Raw genomic sequence first — 21,119 nt, 5'->3', positions numbered from 1 at the left:
ATACATTACTGAGTTTAATCCTCACAACTGCCCTGTGAAGTGGGTATTTTTTCCTACTTAGCAGATGAAGAAATTGAGACCTATAGAGGTTAAGGGACTTGCCCACAGTTACAAAGCATCAGCTGGAAGAAGCAGGACTCAACTGCAGCTCTGATTCCAAGCCAACATCTACTTCGGGGTTTAAATACCAAGTGTTTCTATAAAAAGTTACGAATAAGGAATGTACCCCTTATCGTAGCATTGTTTCATTGAGGAAATAAATCCAGTTGGCATTGTTCCCTTGAACCACATCTTTTACTACAACTGAACATGCCCAAGTGCACCATTTCACAGTAATGGGGGGAGGGGGAGGGATGAGGAAGGGGCCGCTGAGGGATAAGGTAGGGGTGCTTACAAAGCCCGAGAGTTTTCTCTCTGAATATTAACACTTCTTAGAAAATTCTCACTATTGAAAAAACTCTTCCACTATTTCTACTCAATGCCATTGTGAAGGGGTATAGAGAACATTCGTTCATCCAACAAGGGTTTATATATGATAAGTCACTGTGTGTAGGTACAAGGAGACAGCAAAGAACCAGCCACTCATGGTCCCTCAGAGCCCACATTCTAGAAGCTGAAGTGGTGCTCAAAGTCTGAAACAGCCAGTTAGGCACAGCCCTGAGCAGACAGAACAGACACAGGTGTCAGTGCTGGGCAGAGTCCAGGGGAGGGGACAGCTGATCCAAGACCCAGGTGACAAGAGGAGAAGCCCTGTACCTTCCCTTCATGGCAGAGGTGAGCACCGTCAGTCCACCACGTGCAGCCCCAAGACCAAAGTAAGGCTTGGTCTGTTAGTCTGGGTTCTCCAGAGAAACAGAACCAACAGGATGAGATAGATAGATAGGTAGATAGATAGATAGATAGATACATAGATAGATACATAGATAGATACATAGATGGAGAAAGAGGTAATAAGGAATTGCTTAATGACATTATGGAAGCTGAGAAGTCCCAAGAGCTGCAAATTTACAAGCTGGAGACCCAGGGGAGCCAATGGTAAAGTTCCACTCCAAGTTCAAAGGACTGAGAACCAGAAGAGCCAATGGTGTAAGCTCCAGTCTCAGTCTGAGTCTGAGTCCAAAGGCAGGCGAAGGCCAATGTCCCAGTTCAAAGACAGTCAGAGAGAAAAGCATTCCTTCTTCGTCACAGGAGGGTCAGCCTTTTTGTTCTATTCAGGCTTTCAGCTGATTGGATGAGGCCCACCCACATTGGGGAGGGCAATCTGCTTTACTCAGTCTATCAGCTCAAATGTTAATCTCATCCAAAACACCCTCACACACCCAGAACACACCCAGAATAGTGTTTGACCAAATATCTAGGCATCCCACGACCCATCAAGTTGACACATAAAATTAAACATCACACTTGGGCAAGTATTTACCCCTTTACTAAGTAGAACCAGACTGCTGAGTTCTTTGATTTTTGCATCTGTTTTGTAGTTTTTCTGTCTCTTATTACCAGACTGTCTGCTGTCACTGCTGACGGTCACTGCCCTTGCCCACAGAAGGACCTCTCCTCACTTCTAATTCAATCTGGGTTTGAAAAACAAGAGTGCTACTCTAGTTGGAATTTAATAACCTTGAAGGAATCCACAGACCTGGAGGTAAAATGTTTGAGATGTAGGGCAAATATTTTGTGACATCTCTTTTATCTTCTCACAGGGAACTTTTTTTTGCATCTGTTCTGATTCTTAGAGCTGTGAGCTAGATAAGGCAAGTTACCAGAGAACATGAAGACTTTCTGTATGAGGATGAGTCAAACAAAATTGAAATCACAATAGAGGGCAAGTCATGGGTAGAAATGTTTTCACAACTTCAGGGGGCAATTTGGTATTCAGGAATCACAAAACACAACAAATGTGAAAACAGGCAGCTAAACAGAACCAATCCTCCTAGCTTTCTTGTCTATTTAAATTATCCTAGGAAGAATAATTTCCTCCAAAGCCAACAGAATGAATCTTCACTGTGACTTCCCAGGCAATAAGCTAGTCAGATCCCACCAAAGAGTTTCCAGAAACAATGGGTTTTTTACTTTTAAAAACGATCAGAATATTCAGGACTTAACACACACACAAAAGTAGCAACCATTCTGCTTTGGCACCATTTTATCAAGTGTGAGTGTCAAAATTTTTATAGCTTCAAATTAACAACAAGGAGCTGTAATTTTTGTATTTGTTTGTTTAAAAGACCAGCAGAGAGTTTTCTTTTTGCTTGTTTAAGCTTCATTTAATTCACGCTCCAACCTGCCCCTCTTTGATTGCATTTCCAAATCCTAAATAAAAGTGATAACTCTTTCTGCCAATTGTAACAAACTGCTGGTGCCAGTTATTGCTTTTTGAAAGAAAAAAAAAAAAAGCAAAAGCAAAAAAATCTTTTAATACTTAGCTGACAGCTTTATCCAAAAGGGGGGAGAAAACCCTGGCCTTTCAAAGCCACCCGATATATCTGTAACAACCTCTTTACTGAGTTCATGTATCTTCTTTATTGTTCTTCATAAACAGGCTATTGGATCTCTCTAGCCTGCAATGTGAAAAATGAAAGAATTTCCTCCCATCCATGCCTCTCTTATCTCATAACTGTTTTGTTCTGAGGTAGGGGAGACCCGTATAAATGTCTCTGCTATTTTATATGTCCTCTCCAAGCCCATTCATGCTTTTCTCCAGGGCTTTTGACTCCTGTTCTGTTTCTGCCTGAACCTCTATCTGCTTACTGTTCTCCACATCAAACCCCACGAAAGTGTTTGAGATTTCATTTTAGAGGGTGATGTAAGAGAGATAAGAGTCAAAGGCATTTGAAAAGCCACTTTCCAGCGTGTCTGTGCTGCATAGGTTGGAGGGAGAGACGCAGCTTACCTGACATCACAGAGAACATCCTGGTTCAGGTCTGCGACGTCCACTTCTCTTCTCTGTTCTTTCCAGAGGGCTGTGCAGCTGTGCGTTCTGCTCCGGCTGCTGCAGCTTCAGCGGCTCCTCCATCTCTCTGAGCTCCAGCCTCATCATTGTCCCCAAGAAGCTGAGGTCTGCCCACGACAAGAACAGCCCTTGTCAGGGACAGGCAGGTCTGAGCGCCTGTGGAATGGCTTGTTGGGGAGGAGGCAAAATTCTTCCATGTGGTTAATTGTCCTATAAATATAGGAGATGCACACTCCAGGAAAAGGTCACGGAAAGGAGTCTGGAGGGGGGAAAAACTGCTCACTAAACCTCAATTCCTTGATGATATGCATCAGAGTGAGCATCTCAGACTTGAGTACTGAAGCAGTTCCATGCAGTGAAAAAAACCATGAACACTCATTAGTTAGGCTTGGCTGTGATACTGCTGTGTAACAAATAATCCCCAAATCTCAGTGGCTTACAACAGACATTTCTTTCTTTTCACTCTTGGGTCCGCAGGTTGGCTGAACTCAGCTGGGCTTGGGTTAGGTCTGCTCCATGTATCTCTCCATCGTGGAACTGTGACTCACACAGGGTATACATATCTCATGGTGAAGGCAGGAGCACCAGAGGACAAGCTCAAACATTTGAGGCCTGGGCACACCCCCACTTCTGTGCACTGCTTACATGGCCATGCTGGAAGTAAGTGAGGCAAATAAGCATACACCATCCTGAGGAGGAAGAAAGAGGGGATATTGAGTGAATATTTGTTCAACAACAATCCTCTCTACCACACACACACACACACACACAGAGAGAGAGAGAGAGAGAGAGACTTACAAGGTCAGAGAGAACTGCTTTTCAGGGAGGCAACAGTCCTGCAAAATAGGAATTGCCTGCTCTTCCTACCTGCCCCTGGCTGTTTGCAGCAGTTCAACAAAGACATTTTTGGATCTGGGACTGAAAGCGACTTTAAATGTCATCTAGCCCTACATCTTCACCACAAGAAGTTTCTAGTAACAGCTCCAGTGACAGGGAGATCACTTTCTTCAAGGCAACCCACTCCAAGCACACAAAATGAGTTTCCTTCTCCAGTATAGCAATGCCTCAGATGTCAGTGGCCAGCTCTTAGGTACCCCCTAAGCCTTCTGTTCTCCAAGTGAAAGGCCCTGGGTGTCTTTCCCTCAAAGCCCATGGTTTTGAGTCACAATTTCCTCCAGGCACGTGCTATGTGTTAATGCACTCCTAATGTTGGGAACCAGAGCTCCAGAACCACAACATTTGTATAAGCAGAGCAAGGCGATCCTCTCCCCCATTCTGAGCCAGCATCCACCAGACAGGAACCATTCATATGTCTTCCTCAGGTTGAGCTTAAAGTCATCTCAAGTCAAAACAGTCTTACGTGTGTTGCTAAACCATTCATCAGTCAACCAATTATGGAGTGCTTAGGATACAGCCTGCATCCTGCGAGGTGCTGGGGACACTGTGGTCAACAAGGTTGACGTACGTAGTTCTGGCTCTCATGGAGGCTACTTGGAGAGACAGATAAGAAATAAGTAAAGAGACCAAAAAATAAGAAAATGGAAATACAAACTATGAAGATAAAGAATAGATAATGGGAGGAGGGAAAAGGGAAAGCTGTATGAGATACGGTGGCCAGGGAAGGCCCCTCCAAAGAGGTGAATCCTGAAGCCCGGGGAGAAGGCCGACAGGAAGAGGGCAGGGAGGAGCCCTGGAAGCCGACTGGGCAGGATGCGGCCCTGCAGGATGAAGGATGGAGATGTGAAGGTAGGCCAGGTGGCCAGGCCTGGTGAGTGGCGAAGGGGGCACAAGGAGCGGGCAGAGTGTCAGCAGGTCTGGTTGGCCGTGAAGGGAGCAGAGTTTATTCTGAGCACAGTAGGAAGACACTGATGTGCTCTAAGCAGCAGAGGGCATGACGTGACGTGGATCTGGAGCAGCATCCCTGGCATTCCGAGTGTGTGCATCCAAGTGTGTACATCCGAGTGTGTGCATCTGAGTGTGTGCATCCGTGCACGTGGATCCGTGCAGTCCTCTGTGGAGAGAAGGCCCAGCCGGAGAACTTGATGTCTGTCCCAAATGAGTTTCTCTTTGTAAATTTAGGCCCCTTGGTCCAGCCTGTTGGCCAACAGCCAACTTTTCCTTGCAGCTCTGTGCCACCAACACAGGCCAGACCAGGAGGAAATGTGACTCTAACGGGTGAACAGCAGAGTCCTCGGGCACATCAACTGAGATAGAAAAAGTATAAAACTCTGACAGAAGAACTTTAAAAGCAGAGCCTTCAGCAGCCATGATTTTCAGGAACAAATGGTTCATCTTCCTAAACACCCAGCCCAATGTTGAGGAACAGATCCTGGGTGATGAGCAACAGGGGTATAAAACTGCACCCTTGGGAAACAGAAATGCAAAGCACTGTCCGAACCAGATGAGCTGGAGCCTGCCTGCAATCAGCCAGAAACCCCTGGAGTCTTGTCTGACCGGGAGGAAGAGGTCTCTGTGCCCTGCTTCTGCCAGACTCACCAACATGTCTGTGTGACCCCTGCTTGGTGGGCTGGTGCTCTGCCCAATGGGGTAGCACTGCTTCCACCTTCTCCACCAGCCATCCCCGTGGGTCACTGCACGGGTGTGGACCATGCGGATAGGATGGGCAGAGACCAGAGGACTAGTGAGGAAGTAGGGGGCCCTTCGAGCACAGCAAAGTGGGCAAGGACACTTAAGAATCTGACCCGGGGGGATAAAGGAGAAGCTGTCAGCATAGATGAAGCAGGCAGAGGAGATGCCGTGGACAATTAGAGGCTTAGAGTTACTTGGGACTCTCTCCTGAGCCCATGTGCAGGAAGGCTCTTAGATATGCAGGAGACACCTGCTGATTTGCTAGGAGCCAAGGAAGGCCAGGCAAGCCTCACCTGACCAAAAAAAAAAAAAAAAATAGATATAGAAATAGAGATATTTAGATACATATAGGTATATAGATATCTATAGATACAGATGTATAGATAGAGATATTGATACAGATGTATCTTCCCCCGAACGCATCTTGTTTTCAGTGAGTGACCTCCCCCAAGGAACCAGGAGCTCTGGAAAGGGAACTAATGACTGAGACCCACACCTGGAGGCGGGCACAGCTTTTGTGGGTGGGGACAGAGATAAAGAGAGCGCCATGCAACTGAAGGATGCTCCAACTCACCCCTTGCTTTTCTCTGCTTCCTCCCCCGCCCAGCCTCAGGGGTACTCTGTCCTTTGTCCCATCGTATCCTTCTTCCTTACTTCAGCCTCCTGGTCTTGTCTGAATAACACAAAGACTTCAAGGGTCAAACCCAAATTATCGAGAAGGAGGTGTTTCAACCTTCTTATCCTCATTACATTTTTCAGAGAGAAAACAGGTTTTAAATCAATATGTACGGTATAATCCGATCTTTAAAAATATATTATTTATTACTATAAGGGGCAGAGTATTTATATGTGCATATAAACAGAGGGGAAAAAAGTCTGACAGGACACAGAGGATTTTTAGGGCAGTGAAACTCTGTATGATACTGTAAGAGGGGGTACATGTCATTTATACGTGTTTCCAAATCCACAGAACGTACAACACCAAGAGTGAACCCTAATGTGAGCCATGGGCTTTGGGTGATAATGATGCGTCAGTGTAGGTTCATCAGCTGTAACGAATGTCCCCCCTGGCGATCATGGCGCAGGCTGTGCAGGTGGCAGGGCAGGAAGTATGTGGGAACCCTCCATACCTTCCTCGCAACTTAGCAGTGAACCTAAATTCACATCAGGTTTTTTTCTTTAAAAAATATAATCTTTATATTTTAAAAACTTTAGCAGATATTTATCAGACAGATCACAGTCTTCTGAGTTCATTCATTCCCTTGGATATTTATGGGGACCTTCTGTGTTAGACACTTTACCAGAATTGAGCATCAGAATTTAATTAAAATGATTTACTTTTCTTTCTTCATTCTCTCTCTTTCTTCTTGCTTATCTCTCTTTTCTCATTTTGCAAGTCAACATGTAATGATAATGAACCAAAGAAAAAGAGTTTCAGAGCAAGGCCTCCTCCTTTCCCAGCTCTCACACCCCAGGCTAGGCATCCTGGTGGAGAAGCTTCAGACTTCTGCTGTAGTGTTTGGACGTGAGGTTCCTGCTCTGCTCTTGGCCCTGGAATCCCCTCGGAGCTCAGAGGAAGCCCCACCCGGCCTCCCCAGTCCCCCAGGAATCCCCAGGGCTGGGATTTGGGCGGCTGTGCAGAGCCCTGTCATCTCACCGAGGTAATATGGCTCTCAGTTCATGCAGCACTGGAGAGGGGGCAAAGGAGACAAATGGAATTTCTGCTCAGTGACTTGGTGATAATAATAAATAAGGCCTTTTCTCCAAAGACTTGAAATCTGTTGGCTCATTTCAAGGCACAAAATTATTCATTTAAAAACTCCTCCCCACAGACTTGAAGTAGGTGGGGGATTAGTAATCATTAACCCCATTTTGCAGATGGAGAAACCAGGACCCAGCAGGAGCTGGAGCTCATAACCACTGGCAAAGCAGGTGTCCTGACTCCCCGGCCAGTGCCCTATTTGGAGAGGGTGCAGTCACAGCCTCAAGCTGGCACTGGAAGCACAGGCCCAGAAGGTCATGGCTGTATCCTCAAGAGTCAATGCTGAATTCTCCACCTATTCCTCTAACTGTTTCCCTCCTCTGACTCTGAGCTCCCAGAGGACCCTAAAACCATTTCTTCCTCTTTCTCTGTCCTCCCAAGACTGAGCAGACTGAGGGCAGGGTCCAGACACTCCCTCTGCTTCCCTCACGCTGAATGTGCTCAGGACAGGGCTCCCCAAAGGCCCCCGATGCTTGGTGATCAATGATGCATGGATCGGCTGAACCGTGGCGGAATGACTTCCCTGGTCCAGGCTCTTATATTTGCCAGGAGAATACTGCCTGGGAGGCAGAGGCAATCATGTGGCTCCGAGCAGGGAGAGGACATCCTTCCTTCTCCTGCTCTGCCTTTGCCTGTCAGAGCTTCCAGCCTCAGGTAACCATGGTAATCACCAGCATTAACCACGGCAGTGACAGGAGCCTCAGCAAGCCAGCTCTGACCTGCTCCCACTGCAGATGGTGTCCTGGCTTCCTGCAGCACATCGGTCCCCAGTTCGTACCCCTGCTGCCTGTACCCAGGGGCTGCAAAGGATGGTCTGTCTACCAGACCCAGGAGTCAACGCTGGAGGGAGAAAACGGCCCTAAGCCTCCTGCACCATCAGCAGGACCTGGGTCAGAAGAGGTCGAGGATGTGGCCCAAGATCTTAGTGGCCATGATGGTGGTGCCCAAGGACCAGCGCTTATTTCCTGCACTCCCTGTCCTGTCCCAGCCCTGCCTTCAAAGATGGCAGCCATCAGCTGTCACCACAGGAGGCCAGCCTGACCTTAACCTATGGGTGCCCCTCAGGGCAGGAATTTGGGGCATCCTTGACTTAAGGGCCATGCCAAAAAAGCCGCAGCTGAGCCATTCTTGCGAAATTTGGGTGCTGCCCCTCTGACCCTCCCCACCGTGCCCATCAGCTCCACTGGCTCCACGTCCGAGACATCGGGAGACAGCTTACCATGTCCCCAGGTCTTCATACCAGCTACATGTCCTACCAGCCCGGCCTCACTTCTTCCTAAGCCCTGCTCCCCACCTCCCCCTCCTATGAAGCATTAAACTTTTTTCCAGGTGGCACGGAGCTGAGGCACTGCCCAGAACCCAGGGGCCTGTCCTTTGCAGCTCTGAGGGCCAGTCCAGATTGCCCACGGGGGACAAACAGAGGCCTTTTCCCAGGTCCTCGGGTGCGAGGAGCAAAGGACAGCTTCTGTGAGCTACCAGAATCCCTGCTGCAGCCGCCCCAGGATTTGCAACAGGCTTGTGGCCGCATCCGGGACTGAAGGGCTCTGCAAATTCCTGACAAACAACACTAAGGATGGTTGAGCCCAGCTGCTCCCGAGAAATGTTTAAATGGGAAAGGGCAAAAGAATGAACCGCCCTCCCACCCCCCCCCCACCCCCCCAAGCCCTGGCTGCCGCCCAGCCTGGCTTCAGCCGGGAGCCCAGCGCCGGTGACGGAGAACGACGCGGCGCTCCCTCTAGCGGCGAAGCTCCCGCACAGCGCCTCGCGTCTGCCGGCGACCCTTCCCGCGTGCAGACGCTCCCCGGGGACCGCGCTCCTGTCCTCGTCTCCCGAGTGCAAGCGGTGAACCGGTCAGCTCTGAGGAGCAGGGCCACCTCACCTGGGCCAGAGGGAGGTCCGTGCCACAGCGGAGGAGCCCCTCCGGCCTCGAGCCGCTCCCAGCCGGGAGTTCGCAGCAGATCCCCTGACCCGGGGTGAGGCCGCCAAGCTGCCCTCTGCCTGGGTGAGGCCAGTAACGGGCCAGGAAAGCTGCGTGGCCTGCCCCAAACTGAGGCCTCTACAAGGTCTCCGGGCTGCTTTGCCAAGCCAAGCAGCACTGACGGCTGAAGCAAGAAGCTTCGCAGGACCACCTGCCCCACCCCTACCCCCCCCCATCGCCCCCCCATCGCCAGCAGCCCGCTCCCAGCCCCTACCCTGCTGAGCTACCACAGTTGGGTCACGTGCCCCACCCACCCCTTGGGGACGCACTCTCTTATTCATCTCTGTATCCTCAGCACCACGCACAGTAACTGTCTGTTGAATTCATGTACGAATGAAGAAATAGAACAGCATTTGCTGTGACAAAAGATGTTCCTCTACACACAGACGATCTGTTTTGCCAGAATCCACAGGAGACTCGATCTGTGCCGAGGAAGTTACGTTCAGTCTTGACTGTGCTCATCCTCTCCACACCTCCTCTTCACCCTGCTCTGCTCCTTGAGGAGGAAGGCCCTGTCTACTTTATCTCTGGGTGGGGGTCTCCAGAAGAATGCAGAGAAAAGACTTAAGTGAAGAAGGGAGGGAGGAAGGGATGAAGAGAGAAGGGAGAGAGAGAGATGGAGGACCTATTATTCATGTCCAATCAAAGCTGGCTTTTGATTCACACCCACTCTGATTGGCCTGTCCAGTCATGACATCATCAGAGAGCCAGGGGTGCTCTTACTCTAATTTAATTAATCAATGTTAGTAGCTTTATTGAAGTATAATTCACATACCATACAATTCACCCACTTAAAGTGCAATTCCATGACTTTTGCTCTATTCAAAGAGCTGTACATCCATCACCACCACCATTTGCGTGACCCCAAATAGAAACTCCACACCCATTCACAGTCACTCCACATCCCCTCCCAATCCCCCAGCCCTAGGCAACCACCAGTCTACCTTCTGTCACCATGGATTTGCCCATTCTGGACATTTCATGTAAATGGAATCATACAATTTGTGGTCTTTAGTGACTGGCTTCTTTCACGTAGCATAGTGTTCTCAAGGACCATCGATGTTGTAGCATGTGTCAGAACTTCATTTCTTTTTATTGCCTAATAATAGTCCATGGTATGGATATATACATTTTGTTTATCCATTTATCAGTTGATGGACAGTTGGGTTGTTTCCACGTTGGGCTCTTACAAATAATATTATTTTTCTAGTAATAAAAACCAAAACCGTTTGATGTTCCCCCTGCCTCCGAAGAGGATATGAGGTAGTTTACCCTAAAAATGGCAAAGCTACAATCAAATCCAAGGCTATTCGCATATTACTGTTTAATTTTGAACTTCCTCCGTGTCTCAGACAGGGTGCTAGGGACTTTCACAAAACATTATCTGTTTTTGACAGAAAATTTTGAGCTAATTTTTGCATGACAATTGAGTCTCAATTTACCCGTAAGCTTCTTAACAGCCAAGGCAAAAAGGGAAGTATAAGGAAATGTACATTATATTGCTGTCCCGCTGGTATCACTGTTGGATTGGAAACAGCTCCCTCATTCACTCTTCTCCTAGAGTGAGGAGAGCAGAGCTGCTCTTTGGTTCTCCATCAAGCATGGAGCCTTATTCCGCCCCGCTCCATGCTCATTAGCCATGTACTCAGTCAACCACTGACATCACCAATACCATTAACTGGTTTGCCCAGCACTTTCATACCCGTGATCTCTTTTAACCCAGTGGGGTAATGCCTGAGCTGTATTACTAGCCCTATGCTGCAGGTCTTCAGTGTTTCTTCAACAAATGTTTGTTACAAGTCAAATACTATGAGTCCAGGTGAACAAGATAGAAACAGCATTGCCCTCCCAGAACTCACGGCCCAGAGAGGAAACCAGACACTAAACAAGTAGACAACTAAGTAATCCCCAAAGCCAAAGTGCTGGGAATAAAACTAACAGCGAGTAGTGATGGAGAATATCAAAGTGCGTGGAGAACATACTCCCAGGAGCGGTCAGGAGAGTCCTCCCTAAAGACGGGGTTTTCAGCTGCAACCCTAAGAAGGAGCCAGCCATGTGGTCAGAGGGAGATTGTTCCCTGAAGAGGGAATGGCATGAGCAGGGGCTCTGGGGAGCAAAAGAGCCTGGTGTGATCCAGGAACAGGAGGAAGCCACTGTGGCTGGAACGTAGGGACAGGCAAGAGGCACCAGACAGGGCTGCACGGACACCCAGGGGCAGATCGGGAAGGGCCTTACAAACCAACATAAGGAGTTCGGTTTTTATTTTCAGTGCAGTTGGATTCAGTGAAAAGTTTTGGAAAGGAGAGCGATGGGATCCAATTTAAGTTTTGAAAAGACTGCTGTGCGGAGGATGAACTGCAGAGCCAGAGAAGAGGCAGGGAACCCTGTTGGGAGGCTCTCGTAGGGCCCAGGAGGGGATGCCTGTCACGGGCAAGGCGCTGGAGTCACGCTGCAGAGAAGACATAAAGAAGAGGGATACATCACAGGTGGCTCCTAGGTTTTGGTTTGTGGAACTAGGTAAAGGATAGTGTGCCATCTACTGAGGTGGAAAAGAGTGGAGAAGAAATAGGTTAGGAGAAATATCAAGGGCTCTGTTAGAGACGCAGTTGGTTTAAGATGCTTGTGTAACGCCCACCTGGAGAGGTCAAGCTGTCAACTGGATAGGAGCCTGGAGCTCTGAGCCGAGGCTTTTCTAGAGATGCAAATTAGGGACTGTCAGAGTAGAGGTGGCATTTCAAGGCATGGGTATGGATGAGATCACCTGGGGAGATCTCTGAAGCTTTTGAAGCTTTTCTCTATATCTGCCTCCCAGGTGCCAAAACAATAAGTCAATTCTGTCAGTTCAGAAAGGGAAAAAAACTCACAGATGATTCTGGCCATTTGGTCCCATGTAAATAAAAGTTTGATTGAGCAACTTTTCTTGCAGTCAATCACAGGTTTGATCGCGTGTGTGCAGATACACAAACCGCACCTATCCCCCTGACCACATGAGAACAAAGGAGACTGGGGCAGCTGGCCAGACTCAGGACAGCAAGTGCGCTCGCCCCCAAAACGGGAAAACAGGCTCCTATCAAGCAGTTAGACTGCACGTCAATAGGTCACTGCTGCTGCAGAAATGTTACGGCACAGCCATTACTGACCAGCAACAAGACTGGGATAATGCTCCAAGGGCTTAAAACAAGAAACGGAAACTCTGTGTGTCCACAATCAGGTACAAAGGGGAGGGAAGAAGTCCAGCCAGTTTTGACCATCCATATACCACCCCTGCCCACGCACACTCATCTTCACCATCATCATCAACACTCTGCTGATAGAAGAGACATTGTTTTGTCCAGTAAAAATCTACAGAAAAATTCCCAAGTTTTATTTTTCTGAAAAATCAGCCTTTAATAAAAAAATTTGCGCTGGGCCCATTGAGAAACACTGGTGTATTTCTGAGACACAATCACATCGTTTTCATGATTTTATAGGAAGAGCTGGGTGAAAATAAAAGGCTTCTCAAGAATCCCATTCCAGAGGCAAAGACAACTCCAACTTTTGCTGTTTATGAATGGAGGGTGACTCAGCCTCTTCTGCCGGCCCCGGGGCCCCAGCCATGGGGGAAGCGTAGGCGGCAGACACAGTCTAAGTTAGGGAAGGAGGAATTAGCACGGATTTGCTCAAATGTAGCTTTGTCCAATCATTTCTGAATGATAAGGGTGATTCAGATATAAATGAACTAGTGTCAGGAGGAAAAGAAAGATGTCATCAATCACCCAGTCATCAGTTATCAATCGTGACGATGGGTCAAGACCCAAGGTGGATGATGCCAGAACAGAGGAGAGGAAAACCCAGCCCTAGTCTCAGAAAAACCAAAGACAACAGCACGTGCAAAGTTCACAGCAAAGCCGGTCTGCATGTACCAAAGGCCAAATAAGGCAGAACTCAACCTTGCAGGAGCTCACAGGGAGACAGCATGGTGCAGGGGCAGTGCAGGCAAGCACAGAGGAGAGGAGACCTCAAGCTGGGAGGGACCCAGAGGATTCAGAGGACAGAGGGTGTGCAGGGAAAGGGTTCAAGCACAGCTCCAAAGCTGGAAGGGAGGATGTGTCTGGGGGGCAGCAGGGAGACCAGTGTAGGTAGAATGCAGAGGGCAAGGGTGGGGACCCAGCAGGCAGAGCAGTGGGTGAGCTCCAGGAGGAGCTCTGTCTTCAGGCAAGATTTCACCTGACCTGAGCTGTGTAGGTACATCTGCCTCCTGTGACCCCACCTGAAACCCTGCAACAGGTCCACTGAACTCTGTCCTGACTCCACATTCACTGCAAACACATAGCTAAACACACTGGCTAAACATTGTAATGCAATTTATCAGAACGCATGCCTTGCCCTCCTTTGTCAAGCTTTCAACCATATAGATACGTGGGGAGAAAGAGAGAGCAGGTTAACAAATCATGCAGTTCTACCCCAAAATAAAGCACAAGCACCCCTCTCCCCGCTCCAGTTCCCCAGGTTAACTGATTCTCAGGAAGCCGTGGCATTTATTGCCCACTGCTCATCTTTATTTTAAAAGATCATAAGCGGTGCACAAATTGCAGGGTGAAGACCACCTCTGGCTCTAACTGTTTAGTGAAAGGTTAGTCCCCGAATTAACAAAAGCGTGTTTGTTATGTTATTTTATTTAAAAACATATCTGAAGGGTGAACCTTCTGGATTCCTGGTTTGAGTGCATGTAAAGAGAGACTCAGAAATCAAGATAGTAAACCTTATCCACTTGCCAAAATTCGATTCAGAGTAATTACCAGCCCAATTCTTGGCAAAGAATTCTGTTTTAAGTAGGCTGGGCCCATAAGAAAAGCTGAGGGTGGGAAAGTGTCTGCGGGTCGCTCACACGGAGGCTGCATGAAGAGAGGAAAGGGCCTGGCCGGGCAGGGCTGGGCTGTAGGGACTTGATCCAAAGTAGGTGACTGAATTACAAGGTCCAAGGGGCTCGGCAATCCACGGCAATATTGATGTTAAAACGTGCTGTGATTTTTTTGGAAATGACTCCCAGTGTAATTTCATGGGTCCAGGTTCATGGGTCTTTTGTTTTCCCTGCATCCCTTCTGCCAGGCTAGACAATACAGTTTGTTGCCCAGTGAAGGTGGAAAAAAGCTTCAAAGAAGGTCATAGAGCAGAGAGGCAGGGTGTGACATAAAGATGCTCCCAATGACCTGAAAACTGAAGTAGAACATCCTTCATTGCTAGTGGAGGAGCCCACAGAGAGACGAAAAGTACAGGGAAGAGGTCACTGGCTCTCTCTAACTGTTGAAATCTCTGGAGGCAGAAGAGAAATTGGTAGGGCCGCCAGACAGGTTTGCAGGGAAATCCCCGCATGCGCAGCTTACTTCTGACTTCCCAGGGCACGTCTCAGGAAATCAGAGTGCCTGCAGAAAATCCATCTCTTAGGCACCGCAGTACAGGGTGGGAAATTAGAAAGCGGCTGAGGAGTGGTCCAGCTGGCCCAAGGTGGCACCCCTTCCTCGTCTCCTGCTGTCCTAGGAGTGTTGCATCAGGACCCGAGAAGCTCCCTCCCACCAAGCGCCAGAGTCGACTGCCACGCTCTGCCTGTGCCAAAAACACAGGCCATGAGCCCCCGCCCCCAGCAGCGGATGCCTCAGTGGTGGAGCTGGTGAGGCCAGAGGCCACCCCAGGGACAAGTGGGCAAGCAGGTCAGCCGGAGGACTGTGCAGGGACCAGGCAAGCCCATCAAAGCGGGAGACATGAAGATGTCCTGAACGAGGCATCCTCCTAGAAAAGTTGGCAGGAGGAGGAAGGGAAAAAGAGCCCGCTTGAGGGGAGTCACAGACCTGAAGGAGAACATGTATTTTAATTGATTTATTTACTGGGGCAGGGGGAGGGGCACTCTTTCAACTAGAAGAAATAATGCTATCTTCCTTGTCGAGGTTAAAGACTGCTTTTGGTGGTGGTGGTGGTGATATTTGTGTTTTTATTATTGCTGTCTTTCCTGCCATCAGCAAGAAAGCAAGCTGAAACTAGTTCTGGAAAAAAAAATTTTAAAGCTACCTTTTCCTGCACATACTAATACTTGCCAGTTACATTTCAGCCCCTTCACCACCTTCAGTGTCTAAAGGGCCTGTCACGTATGGACGCATGAGGCAGCAGGAATCTCGGCACTGTGGTATTTGGCAAAGTCCAATCAGGGGCAGCAACTTTGTCCCAGTGGGGGTCCAGCTGTGTTGAAGGAGGACTCTATCCACAGCTACAAACACAAGGACAGAGCCCAGCCTTTCTCAGAGTGGCCTGCAAGGGCCAGGAAGGATGTCCAGCATGAGCCAAGCATTCAGCTCAAGGAGAAATGAAGCTCCAGGCAGGACAACTCGGACCGACTCCAGCTTATGGTCTGGAGAGACTTACTAAAGTTTCCCTGGGGAAATAGCAACTCAGGGGGTCGTCCTAGATTGGACATTCAGAGCAAGAATAACTGCAGCACCCACCCACCCACTGTGATAGTGCCCACCCACCTGCCTGGCTAGACTCCTAGGGAAACAAAGGCTGCTAATTCCCCAGAGATGCCAGCCCTCGGTGCTCTCCCACTTCCCAATCTCCCACAGACACACCAAGATGAGATAATGGATTCAAAAGCACATCGTCAACTGCAAAGTGCTGTACAAAAGCTGGCATAATTATTAATATTAGCGGTGGATTTTTTTTTTTTCTTTTTGAGAGAGAGAGAGATGCCAGCATTTGTGCGTTCATAAATCATAAAACGCTTCCCGCCTGAGCCTTCTTCCCTTGTCTCTCTTTGGCTTGTGAACTTCCCAGTCCTAACAAATGAGTCCTTTTGATGGAGAGGTTGTTCATTATAGTGGACGAGGAGTTCATGGCTGTCCCAGTGCCGGGGCCGTGGGAATGCTTTGTCAACACCTGCCTGTACTGAACAGAACTGGAAGAGATGCCACGCTCGGGCTGATGTGAAAAAGATGGGTGAGCGGCAGTGACCACAGCAAGCACTTAAGGAGACTGCATCTCATCATTTACATGTAAACCTCATCCCTGGAGGCCTGTCAGTTTTCCAGAGGGCAGGGCCTGTTTATTCTGCATCTCTCAAACCCAACAGTGTCCATCCCGAGGCTGCAGGCTTGCTGGGTGAAGGAGTGCTCGCCTGATGAGCTAGTGATCTGCTCAACTGATGATACGCTCGTCAAAATCCGTAAATCAATGCCTGAGCCCAAAGCCCAGATCTTGCAGGGCAGGTGCTAGACTAAGGGGCAGGAGGCATGAGTTCTGGTTCTTAGGGGCCACAGTTTCACGTGTGACTTTGGAAAAGTCCCCTCCCTTCTTTGGACTTCAGTTTCTTCATCTGTAAATTTAGGAAAGTGGGGTTAAAAATTTTTTGAGTGTGAGAACCCACATTCCGTGACCCCATCTATGCCTCTGCTCTCCTGGGCAGCGCAAACAAAACAGAACCAGACAAAATAATCATCAACAATTTAGCACAAAGAGCAGCCCTATTCTTAATGAGATTCCAGAGGTTAAGACTGGTTTTTTATTAGATTTTGCAATTATTTAATGCTATGAGAATGTTGTTTGTAGAATGATTAAAAATTGTGAGTAAAATGTAAGTGATGCATTTAAATCTGAATCTAAAGAGATGATAGAGCCGCAAGGAGGACTGAGAGCAAGGTCAAACAGGGGAGCCAAGAAGGCAGCAGGAAAATGGGCCCAGAGCTGCAGGGACCCACCATGAGACTTGCCACGTGCAGCCTAGAGGATGAGAACAAAGAACAAGTAACAAATCCAGGCCCTTTGAACTCTGACTACCACCGACACCTGTGCACCTCTAACTGGTGTGGCATCTAAATTTTCAAAAGCTTGCAACACAATTAATTTTGAAATCATATTCAGCATAGCTTAGTTTTGAATCTTTGATGATTTGAAATGTCCTGCCTCAAATTTAAATTATTGTGGCACATGCAAATTTACACACACACACACACACACACACACACACACATCCCTCTCTTTCCCCCTCTAGAAACCACTGGAAGTTTCCGTCTTAATGATGAGGAGAAATAACAAAAGCACTGGAATTGACCAAGACTCTGCCACGAGAAGCCATAGCACAATGTCTGGAACACGACGGGTATTCCATTCAGCAAACCTTACGGGTGATATGATGGTGACGAAGAAGAAGATGATGACGATGCTCGTGATGACAACAATGACAGGAAACGCACAGGGAGACCCAGCCTGGACCAGAAGTCAGTGAGCCCCTCCCGGAGGCAGTGACATCTTGGCCAAGCAGAGCGGAAAGAAGGGACCTACTTCTGCTTGTACGCAGACCAGTGCGGCTCTGCATTGGCTGCCAGCAGAAATCGCCAAGGACGTAATTCCAACCTTGTGACTCGGTGCTCCTCCCAGCAACTGTCTCCATCCAAGCTTCGGACTTCACCCCTTCTCGTCGCATTTCTATCCCCACCTCACCTTTCTGACCTGACTCTCACCAGTGCTGAATGTGTGCTCCCCAGAAGCTGCTTTTAAAAATAAACCTTTGATGTTTGTTTCCTGGGTGCCTGTCTCTTTCTGTAATAGCAACTCATTTAATCACAGACAATCCTATGAAGTTAGTAGCACAGCATCCTCACTGAACACGTAAAGTGGTTGTGAACCGAATAATTGAGTGCTCTTTTAAAGAGGAGGAAACGGAGCTGTAGGGAGTCCCTTGCCCGCATCATAGAGCCTAGAGTTGAGGTCTGAGCCCAATTCTGTCCACCTCCTAAGTCTGCACATTACAATAGGGTCTCATTCTCAACACACTCTGTTCTAAGGATTTCAGGTTGTCTTGCCTACAAAGCTGTGAGCACTGCAAGGCCAGAGACATTGTCCGTTTTGTTCACTGCTGTGTCCCTGAGCACAGTCCTAGGCTAGGGTACTGAGTAGTGTCTCACTAAATATTTATTGAAGAAATGAATGAATGAATTCTGTCTACCTTAGGAGGTGATCAAGGAAATGGAGGTGAATGTGTTTCGGTGGCACTTAAATTAGATACACATGAGAGAAAAAGATGCTTGAGGTACAGTTTTTAGCAACTCAATTAGTTGGAATCTAAACAGGAAAGCCGCAAGCCCTCCTAGTATTCACACACAGGGGATTTAATAACACGTATTGGTATTCCACGTGAGAAAAGAGGCTGAGAAGACAACAGTGAATGGTAAAGGACCCTAGAGATGAATGCAGCGGAAACTATGGCCAGTCTTCAGCTGGAGGGATAAAGAAAAGCCATAGAGCTACTGAACTGGGAGCTGGGGCCACCCAGTAGCTGAAAACCACAGTGAGCCCATCCATGAGGAGCTGGGGCCATGGAACTTGCAGCTTCCGCCAAGGACTTAATCAACCCCAGGCAAAGAGAAAAGGAGGGAAATATGCCAGCTTCTCCCTTCTTCTTGCCCTCAGTTCTCCTCCAGGTCTTCTCACTGGCCAGACCCAGCCAGGAGCCTGCTCACAGGGGAGCCTGGAAGAGCAGCCAGCATCACTGTCCCATGAGCTGAGCAGGGGAAGGGAGAAAACAGGCTCAGGTACAGCTCAGGGACTGATTCCAAAGTGAAGATTCTTAAACTATTACTAGGCAAAGGAGGGGGTCAGTCTTTTTCAGACATTTCTTACAATACTGCATATTCAGAAAAAACAGGAGGGGGACATTTTGAACAAGCTTGAGAGGAAACCACCTGTAGATCTGAAATTCCTGTCTGAGATGGTTGAATGATGCAGCCCTGGGGGGCCGGGGTGCAGCGTAAGATTTGTCTCTCATTCTGTCATTCATACTGGAGTGCAGCTCCCTGGGAGGCCCACTGCCCAGGGCGCCTGCCCGTCCAGGAACATAGCCCCAGCCCGGTCCATTCAGCCCCCATGTCCCAGAGAGAACTGGCCTCACAGTCATGAGACTGGCTAAGGGAGTAAGTTCTGTGGTCCAAGGGATGACCCATCTCTCAGAGCTGTCTGAGTGTCTGATTGTTCCACCAAGGATTCCCCAAACCAAGGCACAGAAGACAGACTGACCATCAGAGCCGAAGGACCCTGTGAGCTTGCCTGGTCCCATCCCACTCCCCACGCCTACTTTGTATTCCAAATGAAGAAGCTGAGGACTGTGGTTGAAAGAGGCTTGGCCATGGTCATATGGCAACATAGCAGCAGACTCAGAGACTCGGAACATCAGCTCAGGTCAGGGTTCCCAGAGGGGTGGGAAGAGGGTGGCTATAAAGTAAAGATGGAAAACTTTATTTATTTATATAGAGAATCAGCATTATGGTAAACTGAGTGATCTGATTGAGAATGATCACGCTTAGCACATTAATCTCAATTTCAAAATACTTAAAAAATAGTAATTATAAACTATATTAAACAGAACTTAATAATTTATTATCAATGGTGTTGAAGATGCCAAAAGACCTTGCCAGCCCTCAGTTGGGGATGCCTCAAAGTAATGCAGGAGATAGAGTTAAATGTGCAATGGCCTCAGGACATGTGCTGGAAACCACTTTTAAAAATAAATATCTGGAGATGTTGGCTTCTGTTTTTGACAGAGTAGCTTGTATCGGGTTAACCATCCTGCTGAGAGCAACTATAAAAACTAAATATATTGCAGAAAACAGCTGTTTGGAGTCATAGGAGAGTAACAAAAGCAGCCAGGACTTTAGGGGCCAAGATTCTGGAGAAAAGGGAAATGCAGTGAGTAAACCCTAAATGTCCCTCATGTTTTCCCTTCAGGGCATTTGCCAGTTCTCAAAGGGCATCATCAAGACAGAGAAGAAATGTAAGTCTAGAACCACAGCAGCCTTGCTGGTCTGAGAAGACAAAATTGGAATTCAAAGCTACCAAGGAAGCCAGAACATAGGGAACCCTTATCCTGGAGAAAGGTCCCATATAGAAATAAGCCAGGCACTCCACATTTGAATTCCCCTCAAGGAATTTTCTCATGCATAAGCTTTCCATGTGATAGGCAAGAAACTAAGCAGTAAACAGCTTCTAAAAGGCTGGGAAACCCATCAGAGTTTCAGCAATCTCAAAGTGTTAGAAAGAAAAAAATACTGACATTTGGGGCCCACCAAGGAGGAGAGGTTTTGGTAAATAACCTAGATTTTCATTGAGACGGCTAAAGGATTATACACCAAGAGAAAAGACAAGCCAGACAGAGACTAGCCCTCACAAAGCCCAAAATCCAGTCTTAAAATATCTCAATTTCTGACAGGATCAAGGTGATTTGCCCACTCTTTAATTTGCCCACTCTTTAACTAGGGAAAAAAGATCCTCTCTAAGGGAAGGTAGCATCATCCAGAGCCTTGACAAATTTTCATTTACAATATCCAGTATTTAATCAAAAATTATCCAGCATTCCATGAGACAGGAAATAAAGCCAAGTTAAAAAAAAAAAGCTAAAGACTTTAGAAAGATACAAGATACTGTAATTATCAAAGATACTGTAATTATCAAAGACTTTATCAACCTAGTATTAATATGTTCAAACAAATACATGAAAAGATAGAAAACTGCAATCTATTTTAAAAGAAACAAATAGAAATTCTAGAATCGAAAAATATGATAACAAAAATTAAGGATTCAATAAATAGGTGATAGATAGGTTTAATAGCAGATTAGACACAGCAGAAAAGAGAATTAGTAAATTAGAAAATAACCAAATAACCAAATAATAGCTACCATTCAAGGAGCTCTAACAAAATCAAACACATAAAAACAAAGAAACCAACACAAAGGCACATCATAGTAAAGCTTCAAAAAGCAAAAGACAAAAAGAAAAATCGTAAAATAGCCAGAGGAGGAAAATGGATACGTTAGGAGCAACAGTA

General features: G+C 47.5%; 1 long non-coding RNA gene across 1 annotated transcript in view; it reads right to left on the bottom strand.

Moving 5' to 3' along the window:
* Positions 1-3,030, bottom strand: part of LOC132377067 (uncharacterized) — a 305,870-nt gene extending 302,840 nt beyond the window's left edge. The window contains exon 1 of the long non-coding RNA XR_009506521.1: positions 2,891-3,030. This is a non-coding gene — a long non-coding RNA (uncharacterized LOC132377067). The remainder of the gene's footprint in view (positions 1-2,890) is intronic.
* Between the last annotated feature and the right edge of the window lie 18,089 nt (positions 3,031-21,119).

The sequence above is a fragment of the Balaenoptera ricei genome, chromosome 13, assembly GCF_028023285.1.
Source record: "Balaenoptera ricei isolate mBalRic1 chromosome 13, mBalRic1.hap2, whole genome shotgun sequence".
NCBI classification, from domain to species: domain Eukaryota; kingdom Metazoa; phylum Chordata; class Mammalia; order Artiodactyla; family Balaenopteridae; genus Balaenoptera; species Balaenoptera ricei.
This window is presented reverse-complemented; position numbering and strand designations above follow the sequence as displayed.